The sequence below is a fragment of the Bidens hawaiensis genome, unplaced genomic scaffold (assembly GCF_021521415.1).
Source record: "Bidens hawaiensis isolate Kalapana, Puna unplaced genomic scaffold, B.hawaiensis_p1.1 tig00014618_1, whole genome shotgun sequence".
NCBI classification, from domain to species: Eukaryota; Viridiplantae; Streptophyta; class Magnoliopsida; order Asterales; family Asteraceae; genus Bidens; species Bidens hawaiensis.
In genome coordinates this window covers 141,205-157,671 of record NW_027492275.1, presented here as the reverse complement: position 1 = coordinate 157,671, position 16,467 = coordinate 141,205, and positions in this window count along the sequence as shown.

The following is a 16,467-nucleotide window of genomic DNA, read 5'->3' as shown; positions in this document are numbered from 1 at the left end:
CCCAAGTGAAAAACGTTTGAAAACAGTTCAAAGAGCGGGGTAAGTGAACTCACTGTTTGCGAAGAATATCCCGAATTAGATCACCAAGTGATGCGAGTCGTAGAACTCTCTAGCGTTCTAAATAACAAAGAGATTTTCTAAGTATCGGTACGTTTAACGAGTCTCTAGACTCGGCACATAATACCTATGCACGTAACATGTTTCGTGTTTCGTTTGTGAATCGTGTTTGACTTAAACAAGTACAATTGTGATATGATACGTGAGTGAGCAATTACTTTCGTGTCATATACTAATAACATACTTTACTAGCAATTATCCCCGTAAGGGCATTTTGGTCAACAACAACAATTTACTAGCCATTATTCCGCATAAGGGCAATTTGGTCAAATCATGGCAATCAATTAGCAACTATTCCCCGCAAGGGTATTTTGGTCAAAACATAACAATTATATAAAAACTATCATATTTCATGCATTTTTACACAACTCAGCAGCTAGTTTCACTGTGACAGAATTTCCACTTGAAAGATTGTACTATTTCACCGATCATAACATCTCAATTAATTCACCAAAAATCACCACTGAAACATACATGTCTTAGGTTTCCAGAACATATTTTATTTTATTTTTATTCCATATAGATTTCTTATAATGACCAAAACATTACAGCAAACTCATATCAGTCAGATTCATGTGCAACAGAATGTTATTTGCAATTCCCGTTAAACGAAAAATCCAATAAATGCAAGACCACTTGGGTTTGGTTCCTAACTCAATGAGTCAACTTCCAGAAGTGGAACCAACCCAATTGGTCTCGTAGTTCATGAGATATAACATTTACAACATAACCTAACAGCAGGTCTAACAGCTCAGCTTTGCACCACGTTTTTGTAAAATCATAAAAGTTAACTTCTACTTGTCCAAAAATTACAAACTTATACTTTATAGAAACTAGACTCAACCTAGTTTACTGCAGTACCCACAATCTCAACCAATTTTCACGTTTACACTTCGTTACAGTCACTTAAACATCGTATACACATTCTGTCCAGATTCTGTTCACATCAAAACTCAACAATTTAACTATCTATGGACCACAAATCAATCATATAACATGCTAGACACTACAACCACTATCCATGCATCTCAATTACACCATACATACAAGATTAGGGTTTGTGTTTCAACTCAAATCAAAGACAACAATCAATCATGCACAACATCAATACTAGTTATCAATCATTATGAATTCAACAATCATCATGTTAACTCATACATACATAAGAAAAATCGGCTGCCTAGGGTTTTTGATTAACCCATTAAACATCAAATTAAACAACAAGAAGGTAAGGGATGATCAATTATACCTTCCTAGCACCTAGTTCTTGGATTAAACACTTGATTAGGGCTTGTATGTGTGTGTGCTTGTGGACGGCAGCCAAGGGGAAACAAGGGAGGGGGCCGATCGGGTCTTGTAGGTTTAGAAAAATAGGTTAGGGTTTGTAGTTAAGGTTATATTTATAATTATACAAGTTACACTCTAGTCCCTCTACTTTCAAGTGTTACATCACTAGCCTAACTAATTGGTTCTTGTTTCTTGTTTAGCATTCCACATAACATAATCAAGTAACACACATATATCTAACACATAATTATCACATAATTATTGTTTTGACGTTTGTCGTTTATTTATCAATCGTTTGCGTCAACTCGTTTGCGTTTCGGTGCAAATCCCGAAAGACTACACATGTAGTAAGTGTTAAGCGTCATTTAAACCCTAGTTTAATTGTAATGAAGTGTGCGTTATAGATTCAGTGATCTTAAGTTTGAATTGACGGAGTTGAGTTAACGGAGTTAACGGAGTTAACCTGAAATTGACGATTGTCACAGTTACCAATCAGTGTTATTGCATCAAATTGTTTTGATGTTTCCGTGAAAGGTTGAATTCTTGGCCAAATTGTTCCCCTAGCTTGCCTATTGGCCGCGGATTTTGAAATTCTACCTTTGGCAACTGTTTGGGACTATCGGACCCCAAGGTCTTTTCAATTCAAGCGAAAAGTTTTGCGGGTGACATTATGTCGTCCCAAGCTTTGGGCATTCCATCTTTGCCAGTTAAGGTGCAGATCAGGGCATTGCTCCGCAGATTCTTGCGAACGGCTCCACGACGCATGTCTTCACTAATCCCCCCAATATTCAGACTTTCGTCGTTAAACCGAGAAATGAAGTCTTCAATAGACTCATTATCACGTTTAATGACATCTAGAATTTCGGACGGATCACGAGTTTGTTTCTTTTGCTGACTAAAGTGATGAGAAAATTTGGTCACCAAGTCATCCCAACTCTTGAATTGTCCATCAGGTAATTTTTCAAACCATTCATGCGCCGCCCCAGTCAACGTCAATGCGAACATAGGGCACCAATAGGTAAGAGTCCAACCGCTGACTCCTCCCACTGCCACAAAATCCAATAAGTGATCGCTAGGATCTGACATCCCATTATATTTTCTTAATGACGTAGGAATTTTCGCATTAACTGGGAATTGAGCTGTTGCAATGCGTGAAATGAATTTTGACTTTTCAGCAAATCCTGCGGGACGATATGGTTTCGTGAAATCTTCTTCTGCATCACTGTGATACTCCGTATGACGAACTATCGCACGTGAGCGACTAGTCTCTTCTCTTCCAGGGGCCCTACTATTACCGCTGAAGTAACTTACTTCATCATGGTGATACGTCGGGTCTCTCCGACCTCTAGAATAATAGTCTTCAAACTCGATTAGGCGGGAGGAATCCTGCGTCGTTGGACAACTTCTGTCATAAATTCCACCTCCCATTTCTTCCTCACAGAATCTTTCGTTCCTAAGACCGTCCCTCATCTGGCTCCTCCGCAAAGTCAAAGGAGGAGATGGGGATCTTATAGGGGCTTCATCATAAACTAGAGTTCTAGCACGAATTCTTTCTTCATGAATCATATGCTCGTATTCATCTGGCTCCTCCGCACTTTCAGTTTTGTTACTAATAACAATCTAGATATAACCGACTGTTAACTCCATTAATTTTTAATGACGTGACGAAAGCGTTACGTGTCAATTAGTAAATACTCACTTTTTTCATCTTCTTCAACCTACAAACCTACCAAACTTTAACCCCATAGCCACCCAACTTCTTCTTTGTTTGTCCTCCATGGCAGCCACCTCCTACCGCCAGAAACCACCATCACCGCAAACATGAATAGATTCACTGGATCATTCTAGCTAATCAAACCACCTAAAGAAACATGGATCTAATCCCTAACGATTTAGATCAATGAGTCCATAGGATTCGGGTCAATCAATTACCAAACTAAGAATACGAGTCCGATCTCCCAAGTTCAATGACGAAAACCTGCAAAACAACCACCGTGAGCTCGTTACGGGAAGGACAAGAGGGGGGTCTTCCCGTAATCACCCTCCGGCGTAAGAATAAGTACAAATCCGATTGAGAAAAAGTACTTGAGTATTGAGAGTAGATAGTGGTGAGTGAATGAATACCTCACAGAGATGACGAAGGGTATTTATAGCCGAAGGGTAAGGGAATGTAATTGGTCAAGCTGTCTCTTTCTCTAAGATGTTCTCGTAACAACCTGGACACGTGTCCACATATGATAGGCCGAGTTATTTTAGCCATGTGCATGGTTGTAACAACCTGGACACGTGTCCTCACCTGATAGGAAGAGCTATTTTGGCAATGTGCACAGTTATAGGGCCTTGCCATCTGTCCTCCTTTTATTGGTTATTATGTCTCGTTTTTTCCAAGAAAGAATCTTGGTAAATCTTCTCGAAGTAAGTTGGTCGATTACAGCTGTCCATTGACGTCACTCTTTAGCCTCCTTTGCGGGTTTGAACAGTGCCCTGCGGAAGGCTTCTGAGGACGTCTGGGTCACTCCGCTAAAAGTCTCTGGATTCTTATATCATTCTTCCTCTGACTTAAGTTATGCGGGTGATTTATATGTTCTGCGGGTGGTTTCTGAGGGGATCCTCTTTCACCCACGGATGTTTTTTCTGGGTATTTGGGTCCTTTTAGTACCCTACATTTATACCACCACCCGCTGTCGCTCATGGCTCACCTAGTCAAAACACATCCTAGCAAAACAGATCCAATTAGCCGACTAAGTCATTAAATTCGTAATGATCTTTGTTTAATTTCTTTTCCATTTTTTTGACGGTGAAGGTGCTTTGGCAGCCCCAACAGATGAGAACAAGTGTAACAAGTGGGCTGGTTGTAGAGACTTTCACATGTCGGCGGCGTTAAGGTTTTGATTTTATAGTCGGTCTTCTGCCATGCCTCCGGCAATGGTCGCACAATAGCTAGAGTTAAGGTCAAAACTCAAAAGTGTTCCAGCAAGATTCCAAAACAGGTGGCCTGGGCATGATGCTGATCCAATTAGCCAACAAAGTCAGCAAATTCCTAAACATCTTTGTTTTTTATGGCGTTGACAATGATGATTCCGACAGTGGATTATGGCGGAGGTTTTCATAAGTTGGGTGGTTACATGGTTAGAATTCGGTGGGGTTGTAGGTCGAAGAAGATGAAAAGGGTAAGCATTTTATTAATAATAAAATTTAATTATTAAATAGTTAGTTAATTGACACTAACACATCATGTCAAAAAAAAATTAACGGAGTAACGGTTTGTTATATCTAGATCGTTAGTGGTAACAAAATTAAAAGTTGAGACGGCTATTAGTCACATTGTTGGTAGGGATTATTGTTGGCCAGAACTCAATAGTTTAGATTATTATAATCCAATTTTTTTAATTAAAATAATGCAACTTCCTTAAATGTTATTTTAGGTCTTAATTTGAATAAGCAAATAAGAATTCTAAAAATGGCCGCCATATAAAGTCATAAACATCTATCTATCTTAAATAAATATATATAAACGAAGATAAAGTTAAAATAAAAATGAAGACAAAAATGAGAAGTGTGATAAGGATTTATGACCATAACAAAAAACCTCATAAAAATAAATTAAAAAAATAATAATAAAAAAATCATAACTCAAAATATAAATAAAAAAAAAACTAAAATGTTTCCGCCATTATTCCCGTTTAAAAAAATACCAAAAATAAAAAAAATGACGAAAAGACACAATGGTGAGCTCAAAGTCATAATGACGAAAATGAACAAAATACACAATTATAATTAAAAAAGACACAATAGATCGCAAAATATAACACAATGCCAAACAAAAAAAAACACAATTTTGAGTAATATAACACAATATAAAGAAAAAAAAGACACATTGTCAAGGAAAAAAGGCACAATCAATGACGAAAATAAACACAAAACACAATGATAAAAAAAATACACAACGACTTTTTTCTATTACTATTGTGGTTATTATGAGAATGAGAAAGACGGTGGAAACATTTTTGTGTTTTTACGTTTTTTTTTAATTAAATTTTGAGTTATGATTTATTTTCAAAAAAAAATTGCCCTTCTCATTTTTGTTCAACTTTGTAAAATAACTTGACCTTATAAACGAAACCTTTCTATTTTCTCTCAAGTCATCAGATTGCTTTATTTTAAATTGTGGTTTCTCATGCATTTGACCCGAATTCACGGGTATAAGTTTCACCAAATCCAGATAGCCATTAAAAAGGTTATAACATCTCATTAAATTAAAAAATTAATCTCACCAAATATATGATATGAAAATTCCTATAAAATAGGGATATACTAAAAATTAATATCCTATTTTCTTTATAAAAAAATTATTTATAATTAAAAAACAATTTTATAGTAAAAAATAATAAGCGGGTAATGGGTCTCACTAAACCCAGATAGTTTTTAAAACGGTTAATAACATCTCATTTATTTATGAAAATCTTTCATCATCAAATCCTAATTACATAATTAACTTCCTCATTACATAAAATTAAAATCCAAACAAAATATATAAATATTTGAAACGAATAATGTAAAACACCCCCGTAATACGGGGATAAAAGCTATTATTTATATTGGTTGACATAAAATCCAATTACACTAAAATATTAAATATATCCAACAAATGTGATGTGAACCTTGCGTCCCTATTGATTGATTAACTGTTAACAAATTGAAAACCCAACAAAAAGGATGAAAATGTAAAAGAAAGAAACCTCAAAGGGCTATTTAGCCATGATAATAACTTCCTGTTTGTCTAGTTAGTTTTAGGGCATGTTTGGGGTTGCTTATCGTTTTTGCTTTTTGCTTTTTGCTTTTTGGAGAGGCAAAATGTCCAAAATGTCCCTCCAAAAGCACCAAATTGTGCTTTTAGTTGCTTTTGGAGGGACATTTTGGACATTTTGCCTCTCCAAAAAGCAAAAAGCAAAAAGATAAGCAATCCCAAACACCCACTTATTGATAAATTTGACAACCAAAGGAGTGTAGCAATGACGTATGCTAACCTTCCAATTCGTCTGACCAACGGGATGTTATCTCGGCAACCTTCCGTGTCACACCCTCAAAATCCACTAACGGAGTTTTACCGTCAGAGGGTGTGAACTGGCAGGATCGGAATCATTAGTTATAACCAAACCAAAGAAAACGTTTAAATGAAAAATAAGTGCGGAAGCGTAAAACCTTAATTCAAAAGTTGCGTCACGCAGGACGACTTAAAACCAAATGTAAATGTTAAAATTAAGTTTGCAGAGTAAGATGTTTAACAATTAATGCATGCTCCTAAACCGCGCGCCCGCCTCGGCTACCTGAGAATAACATACTAAAAGGGGTCAACACGAGGTTGGTGAGTTCACAAGTTATATAAGACAAATCGTTTAGCGTTTGAGTTCAGCGTTTTCGTTAAGTGTTTTGCGTAACCACGTTACGGCGTTTAAAAGTTTTGCGTAACCACGTTACGGCGTTTAAGTGTGTAACCACGTTACGGCGTTTAAGTGTGTAACCACGTTACAGCGTTTAAGTGTGTAACCACGTTACAGCGTTTAAGTGTGTAACCACGTTACAGCGTTTAAGTGTTACCAGATAATGTTATGTCAAATTATATATCGATAGGTAGCTAATCTATACAACAAGTATTACTAAGTGGTTCGAGACCGAAGCTGACTGTTTATCAAGTGCCCGTCACCAGGTCAACCCAGACCATGGTAAGTGTTAGCCAAAAATTACACCCACTCAACCTCCAGTTGAGCTTAGCGTCGGGTGGGGTTTGTCAAACCCAGTAGTACTACTCAACAGTGACTCGCTATTCCAAATATTAACCGGTTCGATGCGTGGGACTTCAAGGGTTACGTGCCGCTTAGCCTCTACAAGTGATATATATAATTTATAACAAAATCTTAAATATGTGTTTATCTCAAAAATGCGTTTATCGGAGTATGTTATCTCCCCCAAGTGAAAAACGTTTGAAAACAGTTCAAAGAGCGGGGTAAGTGAACTCACTGTTTGCGAAGAATATTCCAAATTAGATCACCGAGTGATGCGCGTCGTAGAAAACTCTCTAGCGTTCTAAAATAACAAAGAGATTTTCTAAGTATCGGAACGTTTTAACGAGTCTCTAGACTCGGCACATAATACCTATGCACGTATCATGTTTCGTGTTTCGTTTGTGAACCGTGTGTGATTTAAACAAGTACAATTGTGATACGATACACGAGTGAGCAATTACTTTCGTGTCATGTATTAATAACATACTTACAAGCAATTATTCCCGTAAGGGCATTTTGGTCAACAAACAAAGACTAACTAACTATTATTCCCCATAAGGGCAATTTGGTCAATTCATGGAAATCAACTAGCAATTATTCCCCGCAAGGGTATTTTGGTCAAAATACCACAATTATATAAAAACTATCATATTTCATGCATTCCTATACAACTCAGCAGCTAGTTTCATTGTGACAGAATTTCTACTTGAAAGATTGTACTATTTCACCGATCATATCATCTCAATTAATTCACCAAAAATCACCACTGAAACATACATGTCTTAGGTTTCCAGAACATATTTTATATTATTTTTATTCCATATAGATTTCTCATAATGATCAAAACACTACAGTAAACTCATATCAGTCAGATTCATGCACAACAGAATGTTATTTGCAATTCCCGGTAAACGAAAAATCCAATAAATGCAAGACCACTTGGGTTTGGTTCCTAACTCAGTGAGTCAACTTCCAGAAGTGGAACCAACCCAATTGGCCTCGTAGTTCATGAGATATAGAATTTACAATATAACCTAACAGCAGGTCTAACAGCTCAGCTTTGCATCACGTTTTTGTAAAATCATAAAAGTATACTTCCACTTATCCAAAAATTACGAATTTATACTTTATAGAAACTAGACTCAACCTAGTTTACTGCAGTACTCACAATCTCAATCAATTTTCACGTTTACACTTCGTTACAGTCAGTTAAACATCGTATATATATTCTGTCCAGAATCTGTTCACATCAAAACTCAACATCATAACAATCTATGAACTATCATGCATCCATATAACCCTCTAGACACCATAACTACTATCCATGCATATAAATCACACCATACATACAAGATTAGGGTTTGTGTTTTAATTCAAATCAAGAACAACAATCAATCATGCAACAACATCAATCTAGTTATCAATCTATTATCCAACTAACAACTATCATATTGATCACATACATACATATAATCGGCTGAGTTAGGGTTTACATACAACCCATTAAACATCAAAATTACACAACAAGGAGGTAAGAGATGATCAAGTATACCTTCCTAGCACCTAGTTCTTGGATTAATCTCTTGATTGATGTGTGTGTGTGTGATGAAGGTGGACGGCAGCCGTGGATCAAGAGAGGGAGAGAGAGCCGATTTAGGGTTGTAGGTTAATAATAAGTTAGGGTTTGTTTATTAGTGATGTATTTATAATAATACAAGTTACACTCTAGTCCCTCTTCTTTCCAAGTGTTGTTTTTCTAGAACATTCCATCATACTTGCCCAATAAGTTAACATGACCATAGTTTTATCACATAGCACATAATACTAACACATAATAATCACATAATTATTGTTTTTACGTTTATCGTTTATTTATCAATCGTTTGCGTCAACTCGTTTGCGTTTCGGTGCAAATCCCGAAAGACTACACATGTAGTAAGTGTTACGCGTCATTTAAACCCTAGTTTAAATGTAATGAAGTGTACGTTATAGATTCAACGATCTTAAAGTTTGAATTGACGGAGTTGAGTTAACGGAGTTAACCTGAAATTGACGATTGTCACATTCCGGCCACCCAATTCGTCCGACCGACGGTTCATTTTATCTTCGAATTACCGATACAACCCTCCTCCAGCCATGAGCGTTCAAGCTCAGCCAAACGCGGAGGATTATTATTACAAAAGAACGAATACGAGGAAGTAGCTTCACGTAAGTTTTCTCTTCTTAATTTTATTGTTATTATCTATCTATATAATTGCATATCATTAAATCCTATGTGTCACCTTCAGGTTGTTTCTCCATTCTTTAGAGCCATCAGATTGTTTGATTTCTAAATGGAGGCTTCTCATGCATTTGACCCGAATTCGTGGGTATGGGTATCACCAAACCCGAATAGTCTTTAAATAGGTTATAACATCTCATTTATTTATGAAACTCTTTCATAATCAAACAATAATTTACGCGGGTCATGGACTCATGGGTCTCACCAAACCCGGATACCCTTAAACGGGTTATAACATCTGATTGACTTGTGAAATAACCTCTAAATCAGCAAAAAAAAATAATTTTCACGGGTTATGGGTCTTACCAAACCCTAATAGCCTTCCAATGGGTTATAACATTTCATTTATTGGTAACATTTTCATCATCAAACCATAATTTAATTTAGAGTTAAGTGCTCTTTTAGTACATGTGGTTTGACCAACTACGCAACTTTGATACATATTCTTTATTTTGTGCAAATGCCTACCTCAGTTTCAAAAAACTTGCATTTTTAGTACTTTTTTTCTAACCATGTCTATTTTTTCCGTTAAGTCATGGCTAATTTGGTAACTTCGTGATTTTCTTTGCTTTTTTCTTTTCTTTTAAACGCTTATATCTTATAAACCCTAAATCCCCAAATCATAACATCAAAATCCAAATCCTAAATCCCCAAACCCTTTCTCCATATCATCATAGGGTTTGAATTTTTACGATATATGGGGGTTTAGGATTTGGATGTTGCTGTTATGATTTGGGGATTTAGGAGTACAAGATATAAGTGTTTAAAAGAAAAGAACAAGAAAAAGAAAATAACGAAGTTACCAAATTAACCCAGACTTAACGGAAAAAATATACGGGATTAGAAAAAAAGTACTAAAAATGCAAGTTTTTTGAAACTGAGATAGCCATTTGCACAAAATAAATAATAGGTACTAAAGTTACGTAGTTGACCAAACCACAGGTACTAAAATGACACTTAACTCTTTAATTTATCTTCTTTACATGTTCTTTGTTGTTGGGCTATCATCTCCATCGTCGATTAACTTCCGACTCTACCCACCATCGTCAACTACATCAACGTCCCCTATCATTAGACAAATATTTATGATCATGTTTGTTCATTTAAAAAAATCTCATGTTCTTTTATATTTGTTCGCTAAAAATCTAAAAACCTACACATCTCAATTGGAAAAACCCAAACGCTAAAAAATATAATAAAAAACTAATATATTATATATATATATATATAACAAACCTACGTTAAAAATAAAATAAATCATTATAAAATAGCAAAACGATTAAAAATAATAACTAAAACAAACTCTCGTAACACGGGAGGATCAAACTAGTAATATATATAAACGAAACATTTATAAGTTTTCTGGTTACTCCCTACATTCTCTCAAGCCACCAGATTGCATTATTTGTAAATTGAGGCTTCTCATGCGTTTGACTCGAATTCACGGGTATGAGTCTCACCAAACTCATATATTCCTTAAACGGGTTATAACATCTCATTAAAAATTAATCTCGTCAAATATTTGATATGAAATCCTATATAATAGGGATATACTAAAAAATAATATATGATTTTTTTTTAAAAAAATACATTATATAATTAAGAAACAATTTTATAGTAACAAAAATAAGCGGGTCATGGGTTTCACCAAACCTATGTAGCTCTTAAACCGGTTTATAGCATCTCATTTATTTGTGAAATTCTTTCATTATCAAATCCTAAGTATATTATTAACTTTTTACAATAATAAAATTAAGGAAAATTGGATTTAAATAATCCCACCTTTAATGGATTGCCCAATAATAATCCCACCTCCGGTATTTCCCGTTGGCAGTCCCACCTTTTCAATGTTTTTTGTCTTATAAACCAGCGTTAAAAAAACTTAACGGGGTTAAGTATTTGCTTATGTGGCGAGTGGCTAGGCTTTTTAATATCCACCTGGCTTTTCCCTTTATATCCCCCCCCCCCCCTCTCTCCACCTGGCTTTTCCCTTTAGAAACCCTAATATTTCTGGACGGATCTGAGGTTTAGATTTCAGTTTCCGGCACGGCGGCGGAGTTAGGACGAAAGTCAAGGGTGACGGTGGATTTGAGATCGGATATACGGTCGGAGATTGACGGTGAGCATAAGGTTAGGGTTTCGGATCAGTTTCTTCTATCTCTATCTTATGAGCCAGTGATTGATTTTTGGGATGAGAGAGAAAGGATAGAAAAGGTCTGAATGTGGCGGTGATTGGTGGTCGCCGACATCTTGAAATTGTGGTGGTGATTTTTTGCCGTCAGCTTTGAGCAGTCGCCGGATTTAATGGTGATGCTTGGTGTTGGTTGTGGATGAGAAAGAAAGCATAGACGGAGATGTGGCGTTGATCGCTTGTTGTGACGGTGGCGTGGTCAGGCAGCGGTGATGGTGGTGGTCAGGTGGCCGGATTTAATGGTCGTCAGAGATGGAGTTTTTTTTTGGGGGGGGGGGCGGATTGATGGCTTGTGGTTGTGACGGCGACGTGTGTTGGTGGTGATAAGTGGTGGTGGTGTTGGGGTAAGTGGTAGAGGTGGTGGCCGGAGGAGTGGTGGTTAACCTCAGTTAGTTTTGGGGTTTATGGTGAGTATACACGTAGGTAATGGGAGGGGGGAAATATAAAGGGAAAATCCAGGTGGATATTAAAAAGCCTAGTCACTCGCCACATAAGCAAATACTTAACCCCGTTAAGTTTTTTTTTAACGCTGGTTTATAAAACAAAAAACATTGAAAAGGTGGGACTGCCAGCAGGAAATACCGGAGGTGGGATTATTATTGGCCAATCCATTAAAGGTGGGATTATTTAAATCCAATTTTCCTAAAATTAAAAGCCAAACAATATATATCTACCTATAATAAATAAAAGAAAATAACTGTGGCACATGTCAGTCTTTGGTTAAACCTCACAACATTTTTTCCTCCAAAACCAAGATCCTAATTGACCCCAATATATGTCATATTTACTTTCCTTTTACATTATATTTATATTATTCTATACATTTTTATAAAAGTATATATTAACATATTATTTTACTATATATTTCAAAATACTTTGTGAAATTCAAAAATAACAACAAACCATGTTTGTTAAAGATTGAAAAAAATTATAATTTCAAATGTTATTATTAACATATTGTACTATGTATATTGTTAAAGATTACAAAGAAAAACAAAACTTAAATATGCTTTCGTTTTACAAAACAATTTTTTAATCAATAAATTATAAGTCTATGCTTAAAAGTTTATCCATTTTTTTAAAATTAATCCATTTATATATTATTGTTATTATTTTAAATTGTCATATAAATTTATAAATTATAATACATGTTTTAAATTTATCAATTTATTTTTTCGGTTAGTTTAGTAAACTATATTTATTTTTTAGTTATCTATTAATATATACCAATCACTTTCATATATAACAAAGTTTATCATATTTAATTACTTGATTTTTTTTATGAATGATTGTTTCGGGTTTTGTGAAACTTAAATTTGATTTATACAGTTAAAAGATGGTAAATATATTGTTTGGTACAAGTTAAATACATTTGTGTCAAAATTTGTTGCGGGTCAAAAATGAGAAATCTGAATATTTTTAAAAGTTTGAGAATACAAATAGATTTATCGTCAAATATATTATGGGTTCAAAGTATTGACTTCAAAATATCAAACGGATAAAAGTTAGAATTTTAAATATGATTCGGGTTTCAGTATTATTATCATGGACATTTTTGAAAATAATCAAAGGTTCGAGATTTGACAAATTGACTATTTTTCCTTCGACTATTATAATTTAAAAAAAGATAGTGAGCACTTCCTGCATGCCACCCCATGCACATCAATGCTTCTAACTTTATCAAATCTGAAACATATGTGTCAGCATTAACTTTTCATTCAATGGTAAGCAGAACGTTGTATGAAAAGCATGTCATGTAAAACTATGTTCAAATGAAACAAAATATTCACAAAAGGTTAACATGTTATTTTTTATATTGTCATTATGGCAAAGTCGAGAAGCCCCTTGAAACTTATCAAATATTTTTCATAGCGTAGCTCAGAAAAACATAGTTTTTGAACAACATCCTCCATTATAATTTAATGTTCTCATTTCCTTCCGTGGGTTGTAAATCGATAAATATATCAATAAAAGTAACGCTTCTTCGGTATTTAGGCCGAATGGTCAGAACTACTATTGTATGAGAAATGAAAAGTCTTCTTCCTGAATTCTTTCAATTATACTTATATGATACTGCAATGAAAGTTTCAATAAAAGGAGTGTTCACGGGGTCGTTTTGACGCGTGTTATTAAGTTTAATAAAAAAAATCATTTTGTGATATAAATAAAATAATTTATGTACACACAGTATATATACAAGCAAAGATGCGATACATTTTTTCTTATACATTATGTAATTCTTTGATTTGCTTGTAATTTTATAATTGATAATCCCGTGTGTTACACGGGCTCTAAATCTAGTAAATATTATAAACGAATAATATAAAACAACCCTTGTAATACGGGGGATAAAATCTAGTATCTTAATAAAAGAAAATAATAAAAACAATATGACAATCCCATATTTATTCTTAATTAATTTTTCAGTTCAAATTTCTAATCACTTTTTATAGGCATTTTAAGAACTATTTATATTATAAATAAAGATCATATATTCTAAAATGAGACAATTTCTAATAAAACAAATAATATTTATTGTAATTTAGACGAGAAAATAGAAAATTAAAAATGGAATTGACATATCTTATCGATTTCAATTATAATCTAACTAATCTATTAAAGAAACATAATTTTGTTCACATTGTATTTAACTATGCAATCCACATATAATGACAAGTAGATGTCATGTCACTATTCCCTATTGTATTATGATCCATGACCCGTTTTCCTATTATAACATGACCCATAGGCTTTATAAAATTTTGAAAAATAAATTGTTGTGTGACACGGGTTTCGAGCCTAAGACCTTTAGTCTGTTTGTTTTTTAAGAGGTAAAATACATGTGGTCTGCGGATCATATCTCCAGACATCTGTAAAAGAAGAGGTGGACCAAACCCCAACAGTCTGCAAGAAGAAGACTGTTTTTTTTAACGTCTGTAGATTGCTAAAACAAACTGGTGGTGGTGTACGAACTATGGTACTGTAGATGGCTAAAACAAACTGGTGTTGGTGTACGAACTATGGTAGTGGGTGGTGGTGGTGCTGGATGGTGATAGTGGTAGTGGTAGGTGGTGGTAAACGATGGTGGTGGATGGTGTCGATGGTGGACAGTGGTGGTGGTGGTGGTGATGGAAAGTTGTGGTGATGGTGGACGGTGGGTGGTGGGGTGGACGATGGTGGTGGCGAACAATGGGTGGATGGTGGTGGTGGGTGGTAGATGGTGGCGGTGGTGGAGGGTGGTAGATGGTGGTGCTGGCGAACGGTGGGTGGTGGTGGTGGGTAGTGGGTGTTGGTAGGGTGTAGTGTTTTAACCCTCTGCAAGCCCTAGAAAATCTCAAAAGTGGATGGGCCAACTCTACACCAAGAAGAGCTTCCGCAGACATTTTTTAATGAAACGTCTTCGAGAAAACAAACGGTCTGCAAATGACAGTGTTTGTGTGTGGTCTGCACGACGCATACAAAAGAGGTTGTGAAGACCTTTTTCAGAACAAACACCTAAAGTGATTGTGTTTGATTTCTTGACTTCATATATATAATGTGATTTATCTTCAAGTATAAAACCAAATTTATATTTAATTTTTAACATTTTCATATTTCACAATATCACATTGTCTTCTCATATCTCGTGACTTCACAATGGTATCCACGTAACCCGAAGATAGTATGCCCATATTGCGGCGTTATAATCTTAACCAGCAACTCACTCCGCTTGACAATGTTCTAACCCGAAATTCGTTACGACGTGACCCCTTTCAACCCAAACCCGTTCCGACTCAAACCAAATTAACATTTTTTGTATCGACCCATTCCAAGTTTCCAACCTTAACCTTTTAGACCCATGACCCGAACGGACGAACCCGTCCGATTCGTTTGATAGTCTTTAATGGTAATCACGTAACATGTTAACTTTTTAAAATGAAAAAGTATAGCAATACCATACTCAAATTAAAGTAAATATAATACTCGTTTTTATGGTATAATGTTTTTTAAAAAAATATTAGCGTGTGAAAAAGTTATAAACGTTTAACATCGTCGGTGTAGTTCATTTAAAATAAGGGGCATATATGTAAGTATCATATAAATTAACAAAATGTGATTAAAGTTGAAGGACCAAACTTGTAATTATTTTTGAATAAATTTAAAATAAACCGTAATATGATTTTGCTTTTGCTAAAAGACAAAATTATTAAAAGACAAAATTCCCTCTAAATGTCTTAATCATATGCATTATAGTTTGTATTAAAAGTAAGAAGTTTTGTAACTCTTAAAAATTAAGAGGTCCCTCACTCATGTTTTATATAAGTATAGATAGATAATGTATTTTTATTTTATTTTTATTTTTAATTTTTACAACAAAACATTAATCTTTGTAAATTTAGGACAGAATTACAAATTTTGTCCTTTAAAATAAGACGAATTACGGTTCGTGTTCTTTTCTAAGTTTCCTTGCAGGCGGTGTACTTTAAACTTTTTTTTCCTACAAGTTATGTCCTTTACGCTAACTGGGTTAGAAAAACTCTGTTAAATCCCATCACGTGAGAAGCATGTGAGGGTAGTTTTGTCTTTTTGCCTACCCTGCAACTTCCACTTCTCTCTCTATGTTCTACCACACCATCACCATAACCACTTCTCTCTCTAATAATAAACCACTGGTTAGGGTTTTGTTCGCCTGCGAAATTGGGGGTTAGGGTTTTGGTGACGAAAATGAAATCGGTGGTGGGAATGGTGGTGTCGAACAAAATGCAGAAGTCGGTGGTGGTGGCCGTCAACAGGCTCTTCCATAACAAGCTTTACAATCGCTACTTCAA